Source organism: Solea senegalensis, unplaced genomic scaffold (genome assembly GCF_019176455.1).
Source record: "Solea senegalensis isolate Sse05_10M unplaced genomic scaffold, IFAPA_SoseM_1 scf7180000015300, whole genome shotgun sequence".
Taxonomy (NCBI): Eukaryota; Metazoa; Chordata; class Actinopteri; order Pleuronectiformes; family Soleidae; genus Solea; species Solea senegalensis.
The window spans coordinates 107637-135355 of record NW_025321288.1 but is presented as its reverse complement, the minus strand read 5'-3'; the positions used below and the strand labels follow the sequence as shown (position 1 = coordinate 135355).

The 27719-nt window shown below is 42.2% G+C and overlaps 1 long non-coding RNA gene across 1 annotated transcript; it reads right to left on the bottom strand.

The window, feature by feature from the left end:
* Nucleotides 1-367: 367 nt before the first annotated feature.
* On the bottom strand, nucleotides 368-25940 carry LOC122762137. Its single transcript, XR_006358661.1, has 3 exons — nucleotides 25727-25940; nucleotides 22474-22642; nucleotides 368-552 (listed from the first exon to the last, which is right to left on the bottom strand). It is a non-coding gene; the product is annotated as an uncharacterized LOC122762137 (long non-coding RNA).
* Between the last annotated feature and the right edge of the window lie 1779 nt (nucleotides 25941-27719).

The window sequence follows — 27719 nt, the reverse complement described above, 5'->3', positions numbered from 1 at the left end:
CATAAAAAATGGGAGGGGGGGGGGTTGTAAAATGCCAACAATTCACTGTCATTAGGTTTTTGTGAAGCTAAAAATAAAACAAATTATTTCAAACAGTGAGATGGTTTTGTGTTTTGTGACCCTGGCTCTCTCCCAGAACTGCTTTTGTCCACTCAGAACTGAGGCTAATCTAATACTAGTGTCTATGTCATACAACTCCAAAAATCCTTCCAAACTATCCCTTTAATGAAAGGTTGCGAACTTAACAACATGAATAGTTTCCAACACAACGGTCTAACATTTTCAATGTTATTGCTTCAATTAAATCCTTAATTACAGCGGCAGAAAATAGTGAAAAAACTTTCTTTCACTGGAGATGACTCACTTCTGCCGGGCTCCTGTCTGGTGCCTCCGCAGCGTGTCCCCTCAGGTTGATGATGTGGACCTCCTGCGGGAGGCTGGTGGTGCCTCTGCTTGCGCAGCCTGACAGGGCGGTGAAGCTCTTCAGCGAGGCCTGCACCGGGTGTGTCATCCCCACTGGCAGCAGCTCACACGGGCTGCGAGACAAAGGCCCTGTGGTGACCAGGGGCAGAAGAGCAGAACAGACGGGATTTTAAAACGACAAAGAGTTTAAGAGGTCAGCACTCTTGTTTATATCTATATCAAAAATGTCTTTGTGTTTGTTTAACCATGGCTCTGAAATGGAGGCAGAAGACTTTAGAGATGTGATGTGACAATCTGAGCATGTGCCCTAAACACAATCATGAGCAGGAAATGGTTATCAGCACCATTATCTCTTAAAAAGTCACACCTGCACTACAGACATGCACATGACGCAGATGTTTCAGAAAACATCTTCCTGAAGAAAACAGATCATATTTTATTTAAAGGTTTGTTTCTGATACCAAGAATCAGACCAGGTCATGACTATTTTACTAAGAAATTGTACATGTACAAAGTAATTCATCTCGTTCTCTCAGTCTCCTGTAGGCAGTAGCGTAACGTGGGGGTTTCAGTCAGGGCCTTTAATTAAAAAGAAAAACACATACAAAACGCATCATAAACTAGAAAGAAATGAGCACATGGAGCTGAATTAGATACTATTTTTGTTATGTTTATGGCAAAATTTGAGTTGTGGAAGTCAACACCAGACAAAAGGAGCTTTTTCACTTTGTGAGGAGAATAAATGTTAAAAAAAAGCATTTTAGTTTCGTCAAAGTAGCTCTCAGACGAAAGAAGAAAAAAAAGCTTGCTCTAAACAACTCATTTACATGGCTTTTACTATAAATCATGGTTTTCAATGTCATGTTTTGATCTGCTTCAGGGCTTTATAAGTTTCCATTTTTCCAGACAGTGTTTATACGTTTAGACTCATTAGGTCTTCAAGATCAAATTCTATCAAAATGTTTTCAGGAGCTGTAATGATGATGGGAAAAACTGGTCAAACTCAATGTTTCCCATTAATCATCTCGACTGTGGCAAAGCGCCATAGACTAAATTGCCCCAATCGCCACAATTTGAACCAAAACCATGTTTAAACAGTTCCAGTGATAACATAAAAGATGGTCTGAATCAGGTGTGTTGGAGCAGGGCAACATCTAAAACATGCAGGGCAGTGTTTGCTCTCAAAATGCCAGAACTATGTGGATCAAATAAAACTAAAAAAAAAAGGCAGATTCTCATTCTCCTGAGATCATGTTTGTGTGTACAGTCTCTTAGCCATGAGCTATAATATAAATATAAATATCTATCTGTATAATGCTGCAGTCGCCCCAATGTGAAATGCTGCAGTCAAGATCTACGGACGGCGAAACTTCAAATCAAATATTTGACTGTGATCTCTATCTGTGATTAGTTTGCGATTCATTGTGAGTGAAGTGCGAACAATCATGTGTTTAAATGCAATAAAATAAATGTATTGATTGACGTATTTTCGATAAAAATGTAACTATTAGGGATAGTACTTGATTATTTACTTGCTGATAAAAACGTCAAGTGAATGTCACAATCACAGTTTCTTCATAATATGTAAAAATAAATGACAAAACAAATGTTCTATCAATGATTGCATTTATAAAAACAAATCTTTCTACTCTAATTTGTCGCATCTATAACCAAAACGTGGCAGTGGCAGCAGAACCTTGGTTATAGGACTGCAAGTGTGTTTGCAGAACTGATGAAATGTACGAGGTTCCTTGAATGCATCTCATTAGCTGCTCCTGTTAGCTCAACACACTGTGAACCCTGCATTACTGTCGCTAGCTCCCATGAGCTGGAGTTTTGAATATCGGAATATTTGAGCAGGTGAATATTCCAATAGCATGTTTGCTAGAGCTGCCCATTCCCAGTATATACAGTATACTCTTCTCACTTCCTCGATTATATAGCACCTTATCGTACTTTTTGTATGTTGATGTATGCAGTGTTGCTCAGTTCACTACACGCTTTACTGTGTACCTCTGTGCATGGGCTCAGCTCTCAGCACGATGTCAGGACACTGAGGCCCAGTGTGTGACCGTGTTGTGACAGGACTCTGATCTGAACACAGCTTAACTAATATTGACTGGATTACAGGAACACATCTACAGTGAGTTTGGAACTTCCTATTCTTCAGCCACAAGCTCTCAGGTGGTTAACCTCAGCCTCTGTGCAAACTTCCTTTCCATCTCATGTTTGTATGACCCACTTCAGACACTCTGTGAGTATGTCAGACAGAGTCGTGTTAGAGAGTTGTGCACGCTATCAGAACGTCTGTGGTGGGGGGGTTTTTAGTGCCAGCCGAGGCCCCCGCTCCGAGGCCCCCGCTCCGAGGCCCCCGCTCACATTTCAAACACATCACGCTAAAGACACAGAGGTTGCCAATAGCAATCAGATGGAGCATTTGGAAATAATTAGTGGAGGACAGCTTGATAACGATGTTAAATTCTCCACGGCTGACTCAAAAAAGATGGTGCCTCAGCACTGGGGGGGGTTATTTATTTATTTTCTTTTGCCCAGAACACATAGCCATTGTTTTCACTTTCCACGCCGTCCAATAAACCCGCGTTAGATCAGCACAAAGCCAGAGATCATGGCATGACTCCCTTTCTCCTTGTAGCGAGAGGAGCACAGATGTTTTATTGTTACCATATTTGTCTTCTGAAGCCTTCGCAGATGTCTCAACCTGGACTTTTTTGCCTGTAAGTTTACTCCAAACCCACAGAGACCAGAAACCTCTGTTTCACTTGTAACGACTAAGCAGTTACCAACACGTTAGTGCTGATTCATTTAGTACCTGACCCTTATGTTGCTGCTTTTTCTTTCAAGATTTCTTTGTCTTGTAAGAAATAGGGCTGTGTACTGGCAAGAATAAACACTGTCTATTATTAGAAACAGTGTCACAGTCAGCCTCATAGTAAAGAACCACAGTCCATATCCAAACAGAAGGTAAAAGAATCAATCGCGCCATGAAATATTGTGGCATCAATGTGAATCAATATTTTCATACTCCCCCTAATTAAAACATGGCAGTGTGTTTCAGTGCAGTGATAACAGCACAGTTTTAATGGCAAAAACCTGTTGTGCATCACTATTTTGGCCCCCTCCTTCCCCTCCCTCCCTCCCCCCTCCGTTTCCTCCCATAGGACGGAGGCCTATTCCCCACGCTCACCATGTCATCACTCCTCACTCCCACAAACAGGTCCGGGGCACTGTGGCTCACTTTCCCCCTCACACATGGAGAATAACAAACAAAGAAAAACTTGGTTCTCCCTGGGAGGCTGCCAAGAGATTACTATATTCTCTGGCCACAGACTTGATTTTCTAACTGGTTAAATATCCAACAGAGAACGGAAAAAAAAAGATTACCACATGAATAGAAGAGTAAGGCATTCAAAGTCTTGTGCTCTTGACGTAAGGTTAGTCATTCGTGTTCCCCTAAGAATCACCCCTCGCTGTTTTTGTGACCTTTCAAATTTTACGGGACGTGTTCAATGACAAGATAAGAACCGGAGTGATGTGGCCTTGTTTTACTGCTCATCACAATAGTATATCTTTACTTTTTTACAGATGACTTCAGCAGCGAGTGATAGCACATTGTTACTGAGTCTCTGTTTTTAGTAGCCAGTCTATCTGTTGCCTTTGGACCCTGAATAGACTGTGTTGGTGCTACAGCACTATCGTTAATATTCTAACAAGATGAAACATCACAATAGCCCAATATAACTTCTTTTAATGGTTTTTATGCATCTCTAAGGCTTTATATGCACCAAGAAACAGAACTTTGAGAGATATTAGAGAGGGAGGACAGGGGGACAAATAATAGGGTACATTTCTGTGTGTGTGATGCTTGGTTGCTTGGTTTTATATATGTTATCTAAACATAATCACATAAATCTCACATTTCTACAAAATCATCTCCCGCAACAAATGTGCTGTCGTGGGAATTCTTTAACCACGAACAGTGTGAAGTATATGTTTAGTTGTAAAATGTCTTGTTTTGTCGATTCATTAGAAAAAGTATCTAAAGCATCTAAATAGTAAATAACTACTGTGCCTTTCAACTACTTTCAGTTGTTCAGGTTAATTGGTAACAGGTGAATAGGTTTCTACAGTATTTTTACTGCAGGATTTATACAGAATTTTTTTCACTACCAGTTACGACCAGAACATATAAAGTTTCACTGTAATAATCCACAATATTTGTATGGGAAAACCTTCACAATGATACACAGCAACAGACAAAGGCTTTCACTGCTAAGTCAGTTCTTTTATCACGTTAAAACCAGCTGATGTCTAATCCATCACATATGCCGTCGCCATCATCAGCCTACGACCTCCAACGCCAGAAAAAAAAAGAGTAACGTTGGCCCCGATGCAGCTTTGTGTCTTCTGTCACCTTGTCTGTCTCCTCTCCTCCTCTCCTGTGGCCACCTCCTCTATTCCCTCAGTCATTGATGGAGGAGCACAGAGTGGGTCCTGTCCAGCTGCCACTAGTGGCGTTTCGCTGGTCAGGCCAAAACGCCCACAGCAGAGGAATGAGAGAAACTGTTGTTCACTATGCCAGAAAAACAAGTCCGGCCTGAGTCGACCAGACACTCCGCAGACTATACCACGAAACCCTTCCTCAGTGTGACGTATGTATGGCCAAAATCTGATGCTAAATCTGGTCTTCCAGCTGTAACAGTAATCTATAAGATTTATTATAGAGTGCTGAAACGCTATAAAAGATGTGAGCAAAAGCAGAGAGTGTAACCCCAACTGTATCAAATGATAAAAGGTCTGCATGACTGCATTATTTCAGAACCACAACACCAAATTGCGCCGGATAAAATTCCTGTGCAAAAGAGGCTGCAAACAAAACCACGACAAATACCACGAGAATGATCCATTACTATGTAGTTTTAGGACTTTCTTAAAAAAAAATGCTGAAATAAAGTGGTTAGATGATTGATTTCCCCAAAATCTGACCCAGGAAATCCAATATAATGCACAAAATATTGTGTAAAAATGAACGGTCCCACACCGTCAATCGAGCCAATCGCAGCCGACAGCAGTCAGATTTAAATCCTGACCATTAATGTTTAGCATTCACTGAGCGCTCTGTGTGTGTCCAGTTAAATCACCGCCTGACGTGTCTCACTGTGAGGTCAGGTCACATTCACGGCACATGACATCATACAACGTCTATCAACATCTGTTTCTCTGTAGAGAGGCTGGGTTCAAAGGTCACGCCAGGTCGTCTCAAGACAACGCAACATTAGCTTCAAATGCTCAAGCTGAGCTACATAAACTTGATCAAAACTTGCGCGATGTGCTGGACGACATCACTAATAACCCTGTACGGAACGTGTGGATGCAACTAGCATCGGTGTCACGTCACATCACATATGTCATATTAAAAATATGTGTGTCACTTGACTCAAGCTATGGTTCTACTGTTGTACGAGTGTTGTTAGCTGTAGCACTAGCGCAGGCTGTTGCTGTTATTCACTCCCATTACACAAGTAACACCAGACGGTCTGTCAGACAATTAGCAATGAAATGGACAACTGATTAACCCTTCTGTTAGCATCCAGGATTTGGCATGCACGCTCCTAGACTCTTTCTGATATCTAGAACATTCAAAAACCAAGGACTGGCGATCTGTGCAGGGTGTGACCCCACCTTTCAGCCTATGTCAGCTGAGATTGGCACAGTACCCCCACGCGGTAGAAGATGGATGGATAGCGGAAAGCAGAGCTTTGCACCCATATACATTTTATTGTGGTAGAACCTCAGGACTTCCAAAGATGAGATTCACCAGTGCGTCACACGTTTGTGACGTCAGCTCAGAACATTTTTTTAACAATTCTACAGCCATGAAATCGACATAAATCCAGGCGGCCAGATTATCACGATGGTCATAAGAGGGTTAAAGCTGTTCATCACACTTTATATACCTCCAACACGGCCACCACCGAGACCCCCAGGCAAAAGTCATTGGACGTCAGAGTTCTCAAGTGTCACGCACAAGTTCACACGCTCACACAACATTTGTGATAAAAGTCATCGCACATAAAGTAGTTATCTATGAACCGATGAAGGCAGTGCACACTGTGCGTAGTTCATTCATACAGCTGTTTTGAATTAGCGGCCTATCAGAAAATAGTACTTATTGTTGCCGGGTAAATACACTGGTTTCGCACAGCTCTGCCAATTCCACACAAAAAAACGTTTCTTTTGTTTGTGAAAGGCAAAAATAAAACTATTTACTTTGTTGAGTGGAATGTGTCCTTTCTTAGGTTAGCATATTATCTTCAAAACACTACAGCCAACACCACAGTCTGTTCAGTAATAACTGGACATCAGTGCTTTCACAACGACAAAGTCAAAGTAGCAGAAAACGCCTCGCGGAAAGCGAACGCGCTTCTTCTCAGACTTTCACGTCTGCCCTTTCAGCTTTCACGGTGGGAATTTCTGATTCGATCGAGGGGAAAGTCTGAACCATGTGAACAAAGCAATCTGAAGTATACTGGGTGCCACCCACTGATCCTGTGGTCCAAACACACACACACACACACATACAGTAAACACACACGTAAAAAAACATGTGTTAGGATGTTTCTGTGTTGGTAACACACACACACACACACACACACACACACACACACACACACTAAATCAAACAAATAATTAGAAATATATCAGAAACGATTTCGTCAACAGGAAACGTCAAATGATGCTTGACATTAGCAACACGGCCGCCATCAAACAACATACTCAAGAGCCGCGTTCCACGTCTGACATCAGGCTGCGTTTGACAAGCGTTCAGGTCGACAAACGTCACAGTTGTAAAACCACATGTAACGAACGAGACAGTGATGTGGCTTCAAAAAAAAAACCACACAAGAGACTCAGATCATCGCTCTCATCGCCCTCGCAGAGAGTAGGTGGCGCATGCAGGAAGCTGTTTGTTACACTTCAACTCTGCAACTTATCACGACAACGATATCCACGCGGGTCGTATGTGTTTGTTACCTGGTGTTTGGTTCAGTAAAGTGGGCAGGAGACAGGAGAGGCGCTGAGAGCAGATGTCAGTTTACATGTAGGAGGTGAACGGAGGTGGGAGTGCTGGAGAAAATGAAACTGAAGCTGGCTTTCCATCAAGCTCACATCTTTAAAACGTATTACTCACTACTATTCCTTTTATCATTGTTGTTTTCCATTCTGTCAGAGGGCGACCATATCCCGTGTGATATCAGCGTTGGAATGTATCGCTCTGTGCAAACAGCAGCATCAACATCAACAAGACACGTTTAAAAAGTATATTTATTTCTTTTATATTTTTTAGTTTTTGCATTCTGCAACCCAGATTTCTTCAGTTCAGACGCCGTACATTGTTATTCCTTGGCCATATTTCTACTGCGTTCAAATGAGTGAAGCGTTTGGTGTTTTCAGTATTTGTTGTGAATAATTCCATCTGCTTTAATCATAAAGTAAACACCATAATAATAGTTTGCTTTATGCAAATCATTCATTCAGCCACCTCTATCAAGAGCACGCCTTTTTATGCAGCTATAAAAATACACAACTCCCCGATCCCATCAAGGGCCTTTCTGCGGGAAGTTTGCATGTGTGTGTGTGGGGGGGTGTTCTCCGGGTTCTCCAGTTTCCTCCCACAGTCCAAAAACATGTAGATGTGGGCATCAGGCAAAGTGGACACTCTAAATTGACTGTAGGTGTGAGAGTGAATGGCTGCTTGTCTCTATATGTGGCCCTGTGATAGACTGGCCTTTTGCCCTATGTCAGCTGAGATTGGTGAAGGATAAAGTGGTAGAAAATGGATGGATGGATAGACATACAGCAATACCCCCTGGGCCAGACTATACTCCTCCTGAGTAAAGAGAGATTTTGAATACACAGTATACTCACTCACTAATATTTATAAACATGTATTTACCCTGGAATAATCTATGTTCTTGAAATTAGCTTTTTTCATCAGCAACCTAACAAAATGTACGATATAGAGGTCGTCAATAATAATCTACTAACAAACATTTGACATGTTCTTAGGGTGATATTGATGTGGTGGATTATAAGATTGAAGTTTGCTTTCTCACTTACATGAAACCACAATAAAATGTTGAATTAAGTCATTCTTTACACAAGAGGGGTATAGTCTGTCCTAGAGGGGTATAGTCTGGCCTAAAGGGGTATTGTCTGGTCTAGAGGGATATTGTCTGGCCTAGAGGGGTATAGTGTGGTCTAGAGGGGTATAGTGTGGTCTTAAGGGGTATTGTCTGGTCTAGAGGGATATTGTCTGGTCTAGAGGGGTATAGTGTGGTCTAGAGGGATATTGTCTGGTCTAGAGGGGTATAGTGTGGTCTAAAGGGGTATTGTCTGGTCTAGAGGGATATTGTCTGGTCTAGAGGGGGTGTGGTCTAGAGGATATTGTCTGATCTAGAGGGTATAGTGTGGTCTAAATGGGTATTGTCTGGTCTAGAGGGATATTGTCTGGTCTGAGGGGTATAGTGTGGTCTAAAGGGGTATTGTCTGGTCTAGAGGGATATTGTCTGGTCTAGAGGGGTATAGTGTGGTCAAAGGGTATTGTCTGGTCTAGAGGGATATTGTCTGGTCTAAAGGGGTATTGTGTGGTCTAAAGGAGTATTGTCTGGTCTAGAGGGGTATATTGTGGTCTAAAGGGGTATTGTCTGGTCTAGAGGGATATTGGCTAGTCTAGAGTTTATTCTGGACTAGGGCTATACTATGGCCTGTTACACTGGCATGAACGAGAATGCAAGAATAGTATATAAAATATCAAAATGAATTATAGTTATGTTGAAATAACATTTTTCTGACAGTTAGATTTGTCAGATAAGTGTTTTCAGTGAATCTTCAGTTTAATATTTCCCGAGTTATTTGGGATTTCTGGGATTTGAAAACAATGGATTGTTCAGTGCAGTAGTTGTCGTAAGCGTCAGTTCCATTTTTTAACAGCAGTCCAACCTGGTTCCTGACACTGTGACTCATTCTACAATAACAATTATGTTTTAACTTATTTCTTTTTCTCCGCCTGTGTTTATTTTCTTCTTGTACGCCTTCTTTGGCGATTAGCACCAAATATACACAAAGTGTTTCATACAGAACGACCACATCTGACATCACAGCAGCACATGCTGGAGGAATGCATTCATAATCTGTACAAAAACAGATATTGTCTATGTTCTTTTATGATTCTACTTTAAACAGCCTGACAGTGATAGTGTTGGAGCAATGTCAGGGGGTAAACACAGCAAATCCAAATTAAAGACAAAGACACTGAATAAATAGTCACTGCTGATACATTTCAGTATCAGTGTGAGTTCACTGGACACTAAATAAACTTCTCTGGGATTCGAAGCACTAATATTTACTTCATTTCCACCACTTTTAGACTATAAGGGTTTTTCAAAAGTGGACTCATGTGATATTTTAGGTGACATTACGTGTGTGTGACAGTTAAATGTGTAAAAGTTAAAGGTCCATGACTGTGTCCAAACTATCACAGTAGAAAAGCATGAACTGTGACTGTAACTACAGTAACTACAGTTACAGTGATTCCTGTAACTGTAGGATCCTCCCTTTGGTGTATTTATCATGTCGTACCCTGCTGACTGTTTCCATAGAATAGTCTTGTTGTTTCCCTGACTAAGGGAACTGAGCCAAGCTCTTGGGCACAGGAAGTGATGTCACCGTGTGTGCCAGTTAGGGACAAATCTGATATTCCCACAAAGCCATTTCCGTAGATAAACAAACAGAACCTTCCCTCGTGTGTGCGTGCACATCCTCACATGTCGAGTTCCCAGTGTCCTGCAGCAAACAGCTGATTACGTCTCATCGCGCACATCAAAAATCAAAACAGCGGCGATGAATGTGAACACACACACACACACACCTCACAAAACCAACACTGTGACCCGTAATATGAAAACAACCAATGAGAGGAGGCACAAGCTTAATGCATTCTGAATGCACGTCTCCAATAATGCAAAAACATAATAATGCCAGTTTAATGACAATACACACAAAGTAGAACACTGCTCCTTATCTCAGAGATCCCTGTTCCCATATGAAGCACAGGATTAAACAAATCCTCTGGTCTTTCCCTTTCTCACTGCAGGGCACGATTCCCATGAACCATGAACCATGCAAACTGCTTCAGGGAATGCAATATTCTGCCCGCTTTTTGTTTTCCTTAGGGGCTTTGGACTAAAAAATAACTAGTTGTTGACATTACAACACAGCTCACTTGCCCATGACCCTTGAGCCACTACTACAGGAAGTGAGCAAAGCCTTTTCATAAGGGCGGCAGTAAGTTCACTCCATCGGCTTGTCCGTGAAAAGGATTTATCTCTGGACTGTAAAATTGGAGGCATTAGAGGAAGACCCTGGAATGGGATCAAGGGAGGAGGACAAGGTTGAGCGCCGACTCTGTTGGGGAAGCCGTAAACTCCATTTATGTGCAAAACCTGGAGTCAGATTTCCCTCAAACACGTGTGAAACTCGATATCACCTGCACTTTGTTGGTAGATTTGTCTATGATTGTCTCACAGGCTGCAAGACAACTGAAATAAACAATTGAAAGGCAGAAGTTTCAATGGTTTATGTTTTATTTATATGCTAGATGCAGCAAAAAAAAATATGTCCAATTATGTAAATGCATGCCAAAGTGATGGTTTTACATTCCTGTGAATGTGAAAACGTCAGCAACAGTAACACAAACATTTATATTCATATTCAAGACTCTTATCTAAATGAATGGGGAGGAGCCACAACTTAAAAAGGTTTTAAATGACTTTATACTGATATACGCATGCATATGTATCATGATGCACTTGCCAAGAATGAAAGTTTGGACATTTTTTTTCCCAATTTATACTACAATTAATACACAACCAAAGGTAGGTGCCATTGGATACCAGTACTGAATTCAATAGTATAAGTACTCGGATTAATCGGTTGCGTTACTGTAGACACCTGCTGATAAATCATCAGCATTAGTGGAAAAGAAAGAAATATATGACAAAGTACAAAGAGCAGCACATGAAAGCACATGTAAGCAGATCTAATGGAAGTGGGCACATTCCTCTCCACCTCTGAATGCAGACAATATACAGTAAATTGGCAGCTTTGATGAGGTGGGTGACAGGGCTTATTCCCCGAGGAACACATGAAACCACTGTGTGTAGACAGTGAGACAGCTGAGAGACACTGAGAGAAAGACTTGACTGGCTGAGCTACCAGTGGATGTCTTTACTGAAGGGTGCTGACATGTGCTGTCTGGAGCTACAGTATATTATCAATATGAAACCATGAGACGATCCAAAAAGAGCTCAGTGCGACGCAAAAACTGCTCCAGTGTCAGCTGATGAAGATAATATGTTAGCAACATCATCATCATCGCAGGCCAGTAAGGCTGATGTCACGCATATGAAACCGACCGCAGATCAAGGAGATGTACTTAAGTGAAATACCATATGGTGTCAACACAGGGGCTTTTATTCTGAAAATAAACACTTGATATTAATAATAGACGCTTTAATATTGACTTCCAGTGTTGTGGTCCATCGTCTGGCTAAAATAGAACTCTTGATAGAAGTACTCTCTGCGGGAACAACGACACAGACAGTGCTGACACGTTGACTAAAGTGGATGGTTAATGTGCTACTGGGTTATTAAAGCTGATGTGAGCAGGGTCACACAAAAGTATACATTTTTGAGTCCGTCCTGAGCTCCTCCCACCAATAGATGACGGACAGTCACATGCTCCTAAAGTCTAGTTCTCAGAACACTCTAAGTGTGACTCTTCTTAATGAATCAGATTCAAATGGATTACAGTCTCATCCGGACCTGCACCCAGAGCAAGTGAAGGCTTGACTGTTAATGACACAAAGACTTTAAGATGCTGCAATGGCGCCGTCAGTGTACAGTGGCATTATGAATGGTTGAGGGGGAAGTTTTTCACCGGAGATTAATCTTCCTCCATCAGCCACCAGCTCATGCTAACAGGGGCAGAAACGCCTCTCCTGAGTAAACAGAGCAGAGGAAAACAACTGTCTGTCCTGGTGATTCAAGTGCAAATCCACTCACAGAGACTCGGGGGCAGAGCCTGGTGTCTCTTGTCCTGTCACACTCGATGTCAGCCTCGTTTAATGTGTGTAAGATTGTCTGCCTCACCACGACTTGTCATCACAAAGTCATTTAATAACGTTCATACAGGAGTAATGAAAAGTCACAGCGGTGCAGAGGGTGTGGAGTGAGCGCCACTGAAAGCCTGAAGGACACTTTGAGCACAGTAACTCTAGCTGCGTGGAGCTTAAAAAACACGTTGCACAGCCACACACACAACACTTTGAATGAATTACTATTTGTATCGTCAACTAATCTATTATTATATATATTATTATTATATATCTAATTATTCATTTTTCTTGAGTCATAAAATGTCAGAAAAAAAAGTCCAAACGGTTGATCTGTGATCTGACATCCTCTAATGTTTTGTTTCGTAGTCGGCGGCAGTATAGCCATTGTCACAATGTTGTTGATCCACAAAGTAGCTACAAGCTAACTTCCACTCATGTTGCCAGGTTTCTTATTTGCAAAAATGTCCTGTAGGACCAGTAGGAGTTCTGTGGAGTTCTCTCTTGTGGAGGACTTATAAGTGCTTTTGTAATGCACAGCAATAAAATATGTTTTAAGAAGTCATTTTTTAATTTGCATTCATTACAAAACTATGGTCATTAAATGATTTGCTTTTTACTGCCATTACTCACACAAATTAACCCAACAGTGACTTTGCATCTGAAGCTAATGCTAAGCAAACTATGGTTATAGCCGAACTTGAATCGAGAAACACAAACATATTTTCAGAACTTAACACATTTTCTTGTTACGGCACACACACACACACACACTGTCTTGTTACGGCACACACACACACACCTACTGTCCTCCATCTCTGTTACATTAGGCTCATTTCTCACTCAAACGACTCAAAACCAGCGCTCTTAACATGAAATGAATCTATTTGCATATTTGCACTGACTTTATATTTGGAATGACAGTTTGAGATTCTGATGTTGTGATAAACTTGGGCACACATATCATATATTGCATTGATTTCAGTGTCTTTGTACGATGAATTGCTCTGCGTGCACGCTGTCTGCTTGGTCCTAGACAAGCACGTATCATTCCTGATGTATAAACTAGCAGGTAGCACTGCAGTAAAAATGACAGACGACAGCTGAACACATTTGACCCTAAAAGCTCATCACAGTCACTACAGCATGGCTTCTGCCAAGCACATTCTTCCCTTGATATCAATCAAAGAGCAGCCGCAGAAAGACGCCTTTGTTCCGAGAAAATTCTACAAAAACATCATCACTCAGATGTGATATCAGGAGCCTCTGAAAAGCAGCAGGTTGCCATCAACAGACAATGCCGGGCCTTTGTGCCAGAGTGTGTGTGAGCCCAGTGTGAAGGAGTCAGGAAGGTGGGAAAGGGCAAGGCATGTGGCGTTTTCACACAGGCCAGAGGGGAGGGAGGAGGGAGGGAGGGAGGGTGGCTGTTCCATTCCAATGGACAGCTCCAGCTCTTCAGGGAAGACTGAAGTGTCAAATGCCACACCACTGTATGTACAACCAAGACTCGTAACTAGGCAGTTCCCAAAGACGGACAAGCGCTTGGTAGGACAGTTAGACCAGACAAATACCAACTTAAAAGAAACTATAGTGTTAAAGGCATTCAAGAAACATCTGTCTGTTAGTCCATTACATCACTGTGGAATGGCTTCAAACTTAGCAGGTGATTTATTAAGGGCACCAGTGTGTGCAGGTGCTGATTTACTAGTAATGACAATGAAGGAGATAACAGTCACTGCTTAGGTAATGCCTAGCTGTATTACTCCCTTTATTAAAAGAGTGCCTTCTAAGGGTAGGAATATTTTATTACTACGGTAAATCAGATAACATCTGCTGGCTCTATTACAAGGGATTGGACACCAAAGTCAGATTCCAAAATGGCACTAGTTCCTAGTACCCTTAGACCTCAACCACACAGGTGTCTTTGGTGGTTCTCAGAGACAAGGACTACTACGTAGAGTGGATGCTTCCTAGTCAAGTACTTCAGAGACAAGGCAAGGGCGACTTTTACGAAAACATAAATGGAACAGGTTAGCAGGCGGTGTGTCTCATTATATAATTGAGAATGATCCTCCTGGCAAAACATGTGAGCTCTGAGGATAAAATGATATGAAATAATACATTTGAAGGATCCTGCACACAGTAGTCCTTGCGCTTAGTCGATAAACTGAAGGAAGCTGATTTAACAGCCGTGAAATTCAACCCTTTGAGGATTCTACCGTGACTCTGTGACACACCTTCTGCCTCCAACATGTGGCCTCAGCCACCGTCAGAGACATACTCCAATTCAGCTCATGTAATTTGTTTTATAAAAATCCAGAAGATCGTTTTATTTTTGTATTTTTAATCTTATTGTTGTACGTATGTATATATATATATATATATATATATATATATATACATACATAGTGTATTTGGTTCTATTGTGCACTGCTTGGTGTACAATGACAGTTGAATGACAATAATAAAGTCTAAGTCAACAAACAAACAAAGATTAAACTTCATGCAGCTCCTGTTTGATTTGAATCTCTGCTCCCACCTGGAGTGTTTGACACAAATTTAGGAAGTGATGCAGTGATCAGAACTTCTTAAGTTTGGAGTTTCTTCCACAAAACAAAATTATTAGGATAGGATTTCATTTTTTATATATTTAAATGATTTATCTATTAGGGTTGGTGTAGTGGTTAGCACTCGTTTGCCTTCCTGTGTGCACAGGTTTTCTGCAGGTTCTCCGGCTTCCATCCAAAGTCGAAAAATATGCAATATGGGGATTAGGTAAATTGGACACTCTCGACTGAATCATTGTTTTGCTAAGTATGTGTCCCTGTGATGGACTGGTGAACTGTCCAGGGTGTGACCCCGCCTATCGCCCGATGTCAGCTGAGATTGGCACAGCACCCCCCGCAACCGTCACGTGAAGGATAAAGCAAGGGCCCCTAAACCTCCTCTGGGTTAGGGTTACCCTGAAGCTAGCCCAATACCTGACGCCAAGAAGTGGGTTGAGAGCTAAGGGAGGGAGCGGTGCAGGGGGAGGAGCCTGGTACAATAAGCCTTGCACAGATTGGACAAGAGGGTGAGGAGAGAGTGTACCAGTGATGCAAGCATGAACTAAGAGAGCAAATGGCAACATTTTAAAATTGTTTGCCCAGAGAGGCAGTAGATATTGTTTTTATCACAACATTTCAATACACTAAAGTGTGAAGATTTGCACCTGGACCAACAAATTACATTAAAGAGTGGTTTAGTTACAATAACTACCATCTCTATTACATATTTGTTACCCTGAAAAACAAGCATTACACGTGAGAGTTTGTGGTCTAAGGCAAACATCAAGCTCAGAGAAAAAGGTCCAATCTCGTCTCCCCTTTTTCTGGACAGACTCACTGTTTTTCCAAAGGACTGCTCCAAAGTAGGGACGCGGTCTTTCAGTGAGACTTGTCTGGTGGAAAAGGAGCAGGGAAGGTGAGGCCTCAAGAGGGGCTGGCCTCGATGAACGACACCCACCTGGAAGCCTTCGCTCAGCATCCCATATTAGGCCTGTTTTTTAGGAAAAACTCCTGTTGTTGGCACCTTTTCTTCAAGTAATTAAAGAACTCTACGTTCTAGTGAACTCACAGTGCTTTTGAAAAACGTCAGACAGTAAAATATGATTGCCTTGGCTTGTTTTTGTTTTTTTTCTTGCTTAGAAAGGTCCGCTGCACAGAGGGAGCGCAGTGTTTTTTTTTTCATTACTATTACTCTCACTTTCTTCAATGAAGTCACACTCTGCAGAACTCTTTTACTCCGGTGGCTTTTCTCTCCCCTTTTTTTTCACAGGACTGTGAAACACAATGGAAAAGGCACGATCACCCCAGCTGTCTCTCATTACTGGCTCTGAGTGAAATTATTTATACGCCCGCTTACTGGAAATGTGCAGAGATAGAACGGAAAGGGGGATGGATTTGCTTTGGTTCTGCAGGTTTGCGTGAGCGTCCTCTTCATGAGAGGATGAGCCTGGACAATACGAGCTGTCTGCCACAGTGGGATGTTTTTTTGCCCGTCTATTATTTCCCGATGCCAGCACACGTTGTTCATTAATAATCACTCCAAAGCATGTTCTCAGCTCATTTTTGGGACATTTTTCTACATCTTAATGGCCTGTATTTACACATTCATACAGTGATTCTCAGCATCACTGTTTTTCAATCACACACTGCTGGCACCACCATCAGGAACACCGTGGGGTTAAGTGTCTCGCCCAGGGACACATCAGCATGTGGACTGGCAGAGTCAACCACCGCTTACACCCACTTGTGTGCATATGAATTATTGTAATTATTAAAGTATTGACGCATGTCTTGCGATAAGTAATCTCATCATTGCAAGTCATCGTCAACACTATATTGTTGTAATGTCTTAAGTGTTGGGTCTTTCTCCTTTGTGTTCACTGGTAACTCAGAGCCAGACCGTGAGAAGCCGACGCAGACACAGACAGTATGTGGTGCTCTATCGAAAAAAAAAACAAACAAACATGTTTTACTTCTTCCATGTTGAAAAAAAATTAATAAAATCTGTTAACACATAAAGTTTTGATTAAATGTTAACATAGAATTTTAAATTCAGAGTTAGGCGAGACTGTCATGTTGGGAGGAAAGTATAAAATAAAACATTTGGAAGTTTTCTGCAACAAAGCGCAAAGTAATATTAGAATGAGTCATATTTGGGGTCTGACTGGCTTCTGCTTTAAAACATCATGCACGGCAAAAGGTAAAAGACCAAAAACATACGTACAGTAAACTCCTAGAGTAAAACCTGAAGTTACTTCTCTCTTTTTCTTATTCCAGTGTAAGTTAAACATCTTCAGCTTTTAATTAAAGCGGGCAGCGCGAGGGTGACCTCCGAGTAATAAGCTTGAGATGAAAACAGTCCAGCCCAGAACGGCTGCCTCCTGCTTGACAGCGATGTTAAGATAAAGGCATCATCATGGGGAGAGCAGACCTGTAATTAGACAAGCTCGGGACTCCCGTTGCTATGTAAACAAACCAGTGGCTCTGCCGAGCAGTGCGCGGCCTCTGCACTCCTGCTCCAGCTCTTCTTTCACGAAGCACGGGGCAACATCTGGTTTCGCCTGCTGGAAGGGACTCTGTCGGTTTGGCACGTTGCACGACTGTGGAGTGTGTCGATTTGGACCAGACGACCCACGCCCGTGCCTGCCTCTCTTTCCCTGCCTCGCTCTCCCTCTCTCCTCCCCCTCGTTGTCCCTCCTCTCACATTACACTGGTTGCACAATACGTTTTTTGGCAGTCTCCCCCCTCTCTTTTGCTGAGCCCAAGGAAGAATTGTGGGTATAGACACAGACCTTTTGCTCAACTGAGGAGGGGGAAGAGTATTGCAAACCACTTTTGGCAGCAGAGCAACTCTTGCCTGCCAAGTTTACACAAAAATGCAGACAGAACGAAAGTTGTTTACTGCAAGTATATATTTAAAAATCCATAAGTTAAACACAGGGACTGTGATTATGACTATCATTTTTTTTTTCCAGCCATTGCTTTTGTTTCACAACCATAATGCAAAGACTCTTTCACAATAAAATATTTTGACATGAGTGAACCTTGGAATTGTAACATTGCAAACGTGCTAGAAGAATTTCCATCAATAATCCATCAGTTTACTCAGTTTTGTCTTTTCCGTCAGTCCCGCTTCGATCTGACTGATAAAAAACATGAAGCATAAAAAAATAAGGTCCCCGACAAACATTCATGGCTAACGGCTATGCTAACGGACAAAACACAAATGCTATGTAGCAGGGTTGTGCAGCATCATGCACAAAACAAAGAAGATAACAAACGCATTAGCTTTCTAGCTTTCCCTCCGAAGCTGATCAGATCCAAAGCCATTAAACATGTAGGATTAATTAGACATGTGACTGAATTGACAAAACACAAATGCTAAAAACAAAGAAAATAACAAACGCATTAGCTTTCTTGTCCGAGAAATGAAGCAAGATTGCATCAAGACAGCAAAGAAACTAGCTTTTTCTCTGGGATCTTGCATTCACACCAATGCCGTTAAAAAACACAGAAATAATATATATAAATAAAGGATTGCCTTGTCATTCATCCAGGTTCCTTTAAAGTAAAAGCACGAAATGCTATCAAAGAAGGTGAAAGTACATCAGCACTCCTGTCAGTGAGCGAGCAGCCCGACGGTGTGCCTCCCGTACATCCAACATCCTGCCGGAGCTTTTCCTGGCAAGTCCCTGAAATTAATATCTGGCACAGCTTCTGCAAGGCCCACAATCTGCCCCGAGGGTCCACAATCTGCTGTGTCCTTCATAAAACACCCAAACTGGCGAGTAGGCGAGCAACGACCACAAAATGGGAGTAAGGATGTAGGAAAGGGAGGAAAAAGGTTATAAAACACAGAAAAAGTGGAGTGAAGCAGCAGAGCAGAGGCTTGAAATATGGATGTCAAGGTGCTCGCAGTCTGACGTCTTTAAGAGTTATACGAGGCCCAGATCCTCGGCTGCATTACGCCGAGAGAAGACTCATTGTGGAGTAATCTAAACACTACGTAAGAGCTCTACTGACAAGTTTTAAGGGGCAGATGTGGCTGTTTACACAGATGCTGTGAGATGAGATAAATAGACGGAATAGACGAGTGAGTGGCCAAGATTGGCTGAAGTGGAAAATACGTTGCTAATCTGGCCAAAAGTAAGCAAAATATAGTCTTTCTGTCATTTCAAATGTTATTTAAATTGTCAAAAAGGAACCCCTTGGATAAGGGAGATATGTCCTTAAGCCACTGTGCCACTGTACTTTGGAGGAAAGGACATTCGGTCGTCTAACAGTAAATATCTGTCCCTTGTGACACACTGCAACAATGCGTCGTAGCATTTGAGGAAGAATTCAGAGGAAAACTTCATACGTGACTTCATTGTGCAGGAGATCCTGGCATTGTAGGAGAAATGATGTTTGCGCTGCCCACAGCAACAAACTGACCACACTGCTATTGTTTGAGTAATAGTCAGCTCTCTGGAGTGTGGTTCAAACCTCAAGAGAATTGAGAAGAACTTTTGGAATAATAACTCTGACAGGAAACCGACTGAGAGCATGAAAAATGTGAATGCTGTGTTAGTTACAGTATGTAGCATGGCTCCTCCTGAGCAATTATTCCTGTGCTACCGCAGAACAACAACATGCGGTGTTGCAGATTAGAGCAGGAGTAAATTCAAATCCAAAGCCAGTCCCTGTAAAACAGGACATTTCACAATCTGGAAAATGGCAAAAGGAAGGTGCAAAGTTCTCCCTGTGGTTCGAGCCACAGTCAAACCTAAGCGAATTTTGTATTTCGGTCACATTACCGAGCAACAAAAACCACCGTTACATTTGGAAGCCAATGCCAAAGTTAGAGCGGAGACAATTCCTGTAGCAGCCAAATCCAAGACTTCAGTGCAGATATGACCACAAACCCAACGTCAAACCAAACACAGAAAGACAATGATTTGTTTTCTTGCAATGAGAAAAGGAAAATCAGCAAAATCATTATCTTTTTACAAATCATGCCATATTTGATTATTTTTGTGGCCCAAACCCCGAATGGTTTTTCAATATGTGCATTTTAACTGAATCTGAAACGGCTCCATGACAATGACAAATAGGAGGTTCAGATGTTACGGCATCCATATGGCAGCAAATGCTGTGATGGTAGGTTTGCGACTCCAAAGGAATACTTCACCGATTTGCATTTAGCTTTGTATTACTAGAATAAGGGTAGTATTTTTGAAAAACTGTGCCAAACGCAGTTTCCCCTGAGTTGAGAAATATCTTTGTGAGCGTAACTGTTGAGAACGAGGTCCCATCCCCCGACGAGTGGCTCTAAAAAGTGCGGAATTAGCGTTGCAGTTTCAAGCCTCGGACCAAGTGTCACTGGTGGACACGTAACAAAGAAAAGAATGAAGATATTTCTCGACTCAGGGGAAACTGAGTCAAAAATACTTCCCTATTCCAGTAATAAAAAAGCTAAATGCAAATCGGTGAAGTATTCCTTTAAGGTGGAGTGCAAAATAAAGGCAGCAGGTGGCAAAAGACATCAACTGACATGATGCAGCGTATATCTATCACGTCAGTTGCCCTCACTGGTTATTGCGCACCCTATTGTTATTCTCTGTTGCGCCCCAGTGGACATTGTGGGTCTGCTACTTTGCTTTCCTTACACTGAAGTGGTCCAACTTCTTAAGTGGTGCAAACTTTGGCCAGTCATGTCATGCAAAGAGGAATGGAAGTGGCCTTGTAACCGGAAAGCCTGGCTTGTGTGTGTTATAAAGATGAGAGGTCAACTTAAGTATCACTAATTGGTGCCTGTGTGTGTGTGTGTAATTCTACTTGTGAGTTGGCCATAAGACAGAAAGCATGTTGCCTACCCCAGCTTTAAATCATCCACTCCAGTCACTGTACATGTGCAGTCAGAAACAATTAGAGCAATGGAATATAGAGGCTTAAGAAGTCACTGCTCACACTGACAAGCGTTACTGGACTATAAAAAGGTCATGGGGAACATGAGTCAGCAGGAGAGGTGCAGCTCTGTACACGTTTCCTCATCAGCTAGATAAGGATCATAAGTTTGGCTGTGACAACAGTCTTACAGGAGTTGTTAGGACACACCCACCCCTGTGTTCACCTCTCTAAAGACTGTAAATCACTGGATGTGAGACACAGAGGTGTAGGCCTGCTGAGCGCTTGAGTTCAGAGATTAAACTTGTCAGCACTTTTTCATATGTAAACCCCCCCCCACACACACACACACACACAACTCTGACAAGCACTGCAAAAAGAGTGGGGAAAAAAAGACAGTTGTGACTGTCTGAAGCCTCCGTGTGAAGTCAGGGTTATTTCGATGGGTACAACCAAGGAGATTATATTTTCTTTACTTTTAAAGACTCTTACTTTTCACTTTTACTCGACTAGACTCTACTCAGTTTGCTATCAGGCTCATTGTTTTCCATTACAGTCAGTAGCTCATCAACATGGGCGACGTCATCATAGCACGACCATGCAAAACTCCTGTGACGTCACTTTATACGCGGCACAAACACACAAACTAGCAGATCTTTTTCAGTGAATCATTAGTAGGGACACAACAACTAATCGATTAAATCAATTATTAAAATAGTTGGCAACTAACTCAGTAATCGATTAGTTGGGTCTATGTGGCAGTAAATGTTGTTAAGCTGGATGTCGACCGCCATAAAAGAAGAAGAAGAAGAAGAAGCACTTGAAAGCCTTCAAAGAACAGCGTTGGCATTGGCACAGCAGCACAACATCGCTGCATGAGCACCTGAAGAGGAAGCATGCTGGAGCCGTGCGTGAAGGAGGTTCACGGTAAGTTCGTAGTAAGTTCATTTATCACGTGTCCATCAACAAAACTGGAGAAAACAGTTCTGTTAAGTTTGTTTTTAAATTGGCCTGTGAAATTGTGCGTCAAAACAAATTTGACGATAATTACATTACATTACATGTCATTTAGCAGACGCTTTTATCCAAAGCGTCAAAACAAATTTGACGATAATTAGCTGTATAACGGTGTAAAATGTGACGTTGTGGAGTTTTTATGCAATTATTCAGAGAAATAAAGAAACTTAAGCAATATTAGGTCAAGTATGTATTAATTTCCCATTTGTTAATCGAAAAAATAATCGATTTCTTAGTTGCAGCCCTAATCATTAGAATCAGTTCATTAAAAAGAGTAGTTCAGTTTCAGCAGTGCTGTCACTAAATACACAAACAAACACCTTTTTTCCTTATGTCCACACAACAGCACTTGAAATAACCTGACTTATACCTTCAAGCTGCAGAGAGAGATAGTGAGAGAAGCTTACCTGCAGCTGCGAGGCAACATATTGCAAGAAGTATCACAGGAATGGAAGATCTTAGAGGCATTCTTGTTTTCAACCTCCAGCTTCCAGTGCGAGGAAGGTGGACTCTCCTGCTTTGCCACAAGGAAGTCTCTGTGAAGCGGCCTTACAGGAAGTCAGCTTCAGGCTCCAGCTGCAAAGTGAACAAAGGGAGAGAAAGTGAACCAGGAGAAGCAGCAGAGAGTGATGACATGACACAAGCGACGCGGCAGCTAAAACACTTTGGAACATGCCACAGGTTATTAGAAGAATTAACTGAGAGCACCAGGCAGCAGTGGACGCTCTGAGAGCGTGACTCTTAACTTTCACTGAACACTGGCTCTAGAAGAGAACAGAAAAAAGTCCTAATAATGTCAAATAAAGAAAAACATATTTTTTTAATACTTGGTGACTTTTTTAATCACGCCCCACATTTTCCTCTGTGATATATTTGTATCACTGCTTTCACTTTAAAGCCATAATACACTTATAAAAGCCGTCTTTATGGGTGTTTGTGCTAATAAACTCCTCTTAAGTGTTACACACTGGACCTTTAAGGCCTGTATTTTCAATGTAGATTACTAGAATATTAATTTGACACCAATTCACTCAAGAGGTTTTTTTTTTTAATTCTGCATTTTTTGGCTCTAATTCTAGATTGTTATCAGGACCATTCTGCAGCCCTTTGGGGAGGACGTGGGCCACAGACAGAGTTATGCAAACTACTTCACTCCAAGAGTGAAATCGGATACTTCACAACAACAAAGCTGCAACTGGGACTTCGTGTGACCCATGTGTGGAGGGTGCCGTTAAAAATCCCACATGTTCATGGTCTTAAAGGCTGCCAGCGGGTCTTGCAGTGAAGCGGAACAGGTGTGCACCTATCTGACTCATGCACGGTGTGAATAGGAAGTGGTGAGGTGCATCACTTGCTCTGCAGTGTGAGCAGCTTGCAGAGGACAAAAGCTCCTTTCACTGAGTGGCATCTGCAAAGGCGGGGGAGTCATTTTTGAGGCTCCTGACAAATATTACACTTCCAGCTAGTGCAGGAGAACAAGTGACCCCTCCCCCCCCTCCCCCCCTGAGTGATTTATGCCTCTATTTCACATTCACCTTCACACTAAATAATATAAGGTAAGATGAGCAGCAAGTGAGAGCCCCCATGGCTCTGGGAGACCATGGGAGTTGGCCAGGGCTACACATGAGCGATCCCCATTGCTCACTGTTAATTGGACACTCTAAATTGACCCATGTGTATTCCTAGTGCCAGTCCCAAGCCTGGATAAATGGGAGGAAAGCCAAACAAATATCTACCAAATCATATATCTAGATCAGTGTTTCCCAACCCTGGTCCTCAGGGAACACTGCCCTGCATGTTTTAGATGTTGCCCTGCTCCAACACACCCGATTCAGATGAAGAGCTCGTTCGCCAGGCGTCTGCAGAGCTTGTTGACGAGCTGACCATCTGAATCAGGTCGAAAAACTTCACGTCGTGGTCCAGGTTTGGTCGCAGCAAGTAACGTCTCTTCAAACCCTGAACTATCTGAGCCAAGCAAGGCCTTCACCACCCTGAGAAGATCCTGAAAGTGCACCACAGACACCACTGAACTGAGCACTGAACCCCCGCGTGCATACTTGTGGTCACATCCATGTTAAAGGCCTGGCTTATATCTGTGTCTTGTTGTTTTTCCATTATCACAAAGTCATTAGCAACACAACAAGCTGAGGCCTCATCGTCTGACTCAGACTGCTTCATACACTAAGTCATCGGGAGGGTTGTGGTGATTATGACCTGGTGAATAATCTTTAATGAATTTCACCCCCTTCATTCCAGCTGACAGGCTTTCACCACACTTTTCACTCTCTCATCACAAACACACACACACGCACACACGCCCATGTCTGATGTACAACTGAATTGTCAAGGAGGAAGCAGCTTGTTGTTCTAGTCATCACTCAGTGTATCGTGTCGAGCGGAAGCGATTACTCGATTAATCGATTATTAATCAGTTACTAAATTAATCATCAACTGTTTTGATCATCGATTAATCAGTTTGACTTTTTTTCACAAGATTTCTGATCGTTCCAGCGTCTTAAATGTGAATATTTTCTTCGTTTCTTTGCTCCACGTAACAAAGAAATCATTAAAAACTGAATCACTGTGGTTCGTGGACAAAACAAGACATTTGAGAACAAATCATTTCCAGGTTTTGACGAACACTGATCAACATTTTTGAATGTTTTCTGACATTTTATGGACCAAACGATTATTCGATTAATTATGAACATAATCGTTAGTTGCAGCTCTAGTATTGAGCATCCCTGGGATTTAGATCAGTTCAAAACATGTCATTACTACCATGGATTGTTTACGTGTGTACAGGTTGTCACAAAGCATCATCAGTCGCCCTCAAGTTTATATAGAGACCGTGCATTAGGAACACTGTCATGACGCCTCACACATGTGGTCTTCATGAAGAGTCAACGCAAAGTTTAAAAACACATTCAACAGGTTTTGTTTGACACTCAATCAGGGACAGAAAAAACACAAGCATTTACGATAAGGTGTCATATTTACCTGTGGTTGTAATATCATAAACATCATAAAACCCATCAGTCGACATTAATGACGTCATGTCAAATATGACAGTGTTTGAATTATTTAAATGTGCTGCACTGTGAAGCAGTGGTATAGTAACACTGAGAGAGTCAAATGCAACTCTTTAGTGACTCTTTTGTTGTCTTTAACATAGCAAATAGTCCTTTATATAGTAATACAGAGTGTGTGTGTGTGACATGACACGTTATGAAAGTCACAATAACCCTTGAAAGATAGTAGAAAGTACTCTTTAACACGCACACACGCCTCCACAGCCTGTCGGGTTTCCTCCCACAGCAGCAGCAGCAGCAGCAGTGAGTTGCTCTCCACGCTGCGCTGTTTGCAGAGGTTTCCTCGGAAAAGTGGAGACACACGCTCACATTTGACACCACACACTTGTAAACACTGTACTACCAAAGGTTTAGGTTTCCAGCAGCTCTGAGGAGAAGGACTGAGCTTCTCCTCCAGATGTTCTGCTGCATTTCACGGCGACGAAGAACTTAAAAAACAAGGTCTAAAAACGAACTTAAGAAGGAACTCTCTCTCTCTGTGTGTTCTTCTAGTACAATGACAGGCCTGTAATTATGTCATTATTAAACAACTACAAGCGTTAGCCATTAGAAAAACAAGCGGACGTACCATGAAGCGTGTCCAGAAATGTGAACTCAAACTCGGTGTAAGTTTAGACGTCAGTGCGCTCCTCCGCTCTGGATGTGGAAGTCAAGAGTTCGTGTTCTCGATTAAAACTAAAGTTCCGTCTTAAAGTTCAAAAACAACAACAACAACAACAACAAATGACACAGACGTAAACAGACGTGACACTCGAGGACAGTGTGCATGAGCAGCCGCTGTCAGTGACTTTTAAAAACCGTTTACTACAATGATAAGATCCGCTCTGACTGCTGAGGGGGCGGAGCCTGGAGGCGGAGGCTGAGCCGCGAGAGAAAACAGCCGATGAGGAGCGAGGGACCACGGTCACTGCAGGGGCCCCCCCACCCACACACACACACACACACAGCCAGGGTCAGGAGCGGAGTGGTCGAGCCACACTGATACCCTTCATCAGGGGCGTTTTTAAGAAACTCTGGGGGCCCAGACATATGCCTAGACCTAGGGGCCCCAAACAAACTTATCAACAAATATTAACAAATGTCCCTTAAATTAAAACCATTGTCACATCAGTTGATTAAGCCGGTGATATAACATGAATACATACATGAATTTCCATTAAAGTGAATTTGTCACGTGACAAGTTTCCATACACAGTCAATGCACCGTAGAGCTGAAACAATTACTCGATTATTACTCGATCAATAAATGCATTTTCAACTCAAAACAAGATGTTTGATTGTTTCAGCTTCTTAAACGGAAATATTTTCTGGTTTCTTTGAAAATGAAACCGTTCTTTGCGTGGAAATCTGAGTTCCGACTACAATTGGAGTCGCAGTCGCGACATAAACATAAAGTGGTGCTGTGTGTCCATAGAAGGATAACGCGGTACAACTCGATGACATGAATAACAAGCCCCCGTTTTGATGCTGCTTCAATTCATGATTGTAATAATATTTGCTTCTTACTCTAAGTGGAGGAATGTTGTGGTTTCCTCATCAGTCCACACGTTCCTCCTCTCACCCACTGTATCCGCCTTGTGTGCTATTTTTCCAGTATGGCAAAATGCGGAGGCGGGCACGACGTTTCATGTCATGTGGTTCCCTAAACATCCTGTTTTATTCATACAAAATATGTGTGTTTGTGTGTTTGTGTGTGAAGCCTGCATGTGATTTTTCCCCTCATCATTTATTTATGTCTTCATATCTCGCTTGACGTGCACGGGAGGCTGCGTCGCAATCGGCATCCGAACTTTTTGCGCACTTTCGTCCCATATATTTGCAACACCACTGGTGTGCAAAGACCTAAAGACGTTTTGTTTTTGTAGCCTTAGATTACGTGTTATATGGACTTTAAGCAGAGGCCGCCATGTCGCACTGTTACATGGTTTTACAGCAACGCCAATGGATCAACCAGCCTGAGCATTCATGTTTTGAAAGTGAGACTTCCTCTGCAAACAAAGATATATGACATCATTTCCGGTTTTCAAAGGCCACTGTAGAAAAGGCGGAGTGATTGTTGCGTACTGCACTGTACATTGTTACGATGTCACTTCTTCTTCTTCTTCTTCTTTGACGCGATAGTTAAAGGCATGACGAGTGGTTGTGTGAGCTACAGTCACATTTTCAGCATTGACCCTAACCCAGAACACGCCTGTGACACAGATGCTCGCTCTCACTCTGAAAACACGGCTGCCAGCGAGGACACAAGGAAAAGCAGATGTTAGCCACTACACAAAGAGCTCATTTAATACATTCAACACCTGCCTGAGCCTACAGCATCTTAAGAGGATGTCGGCAGCTTTATCTTTGCTCTGAGACAGCCTTTGCTTGATGGAAGCGGACGTTTGTAAACTGGTTAATTCACCGCACCAAAGTGAAATCAGTTTTTAACTTGCAGGGAAACAAGAGCTGTTGGTCTACTGCTTTCTCATTTGGTAAGTTTGTGTCACTGAAGTAAATCTTAATGAAGATTGTACTTCAAACATCAATAAAACATTTGAAGTTACTGATGGAGGCAGTAG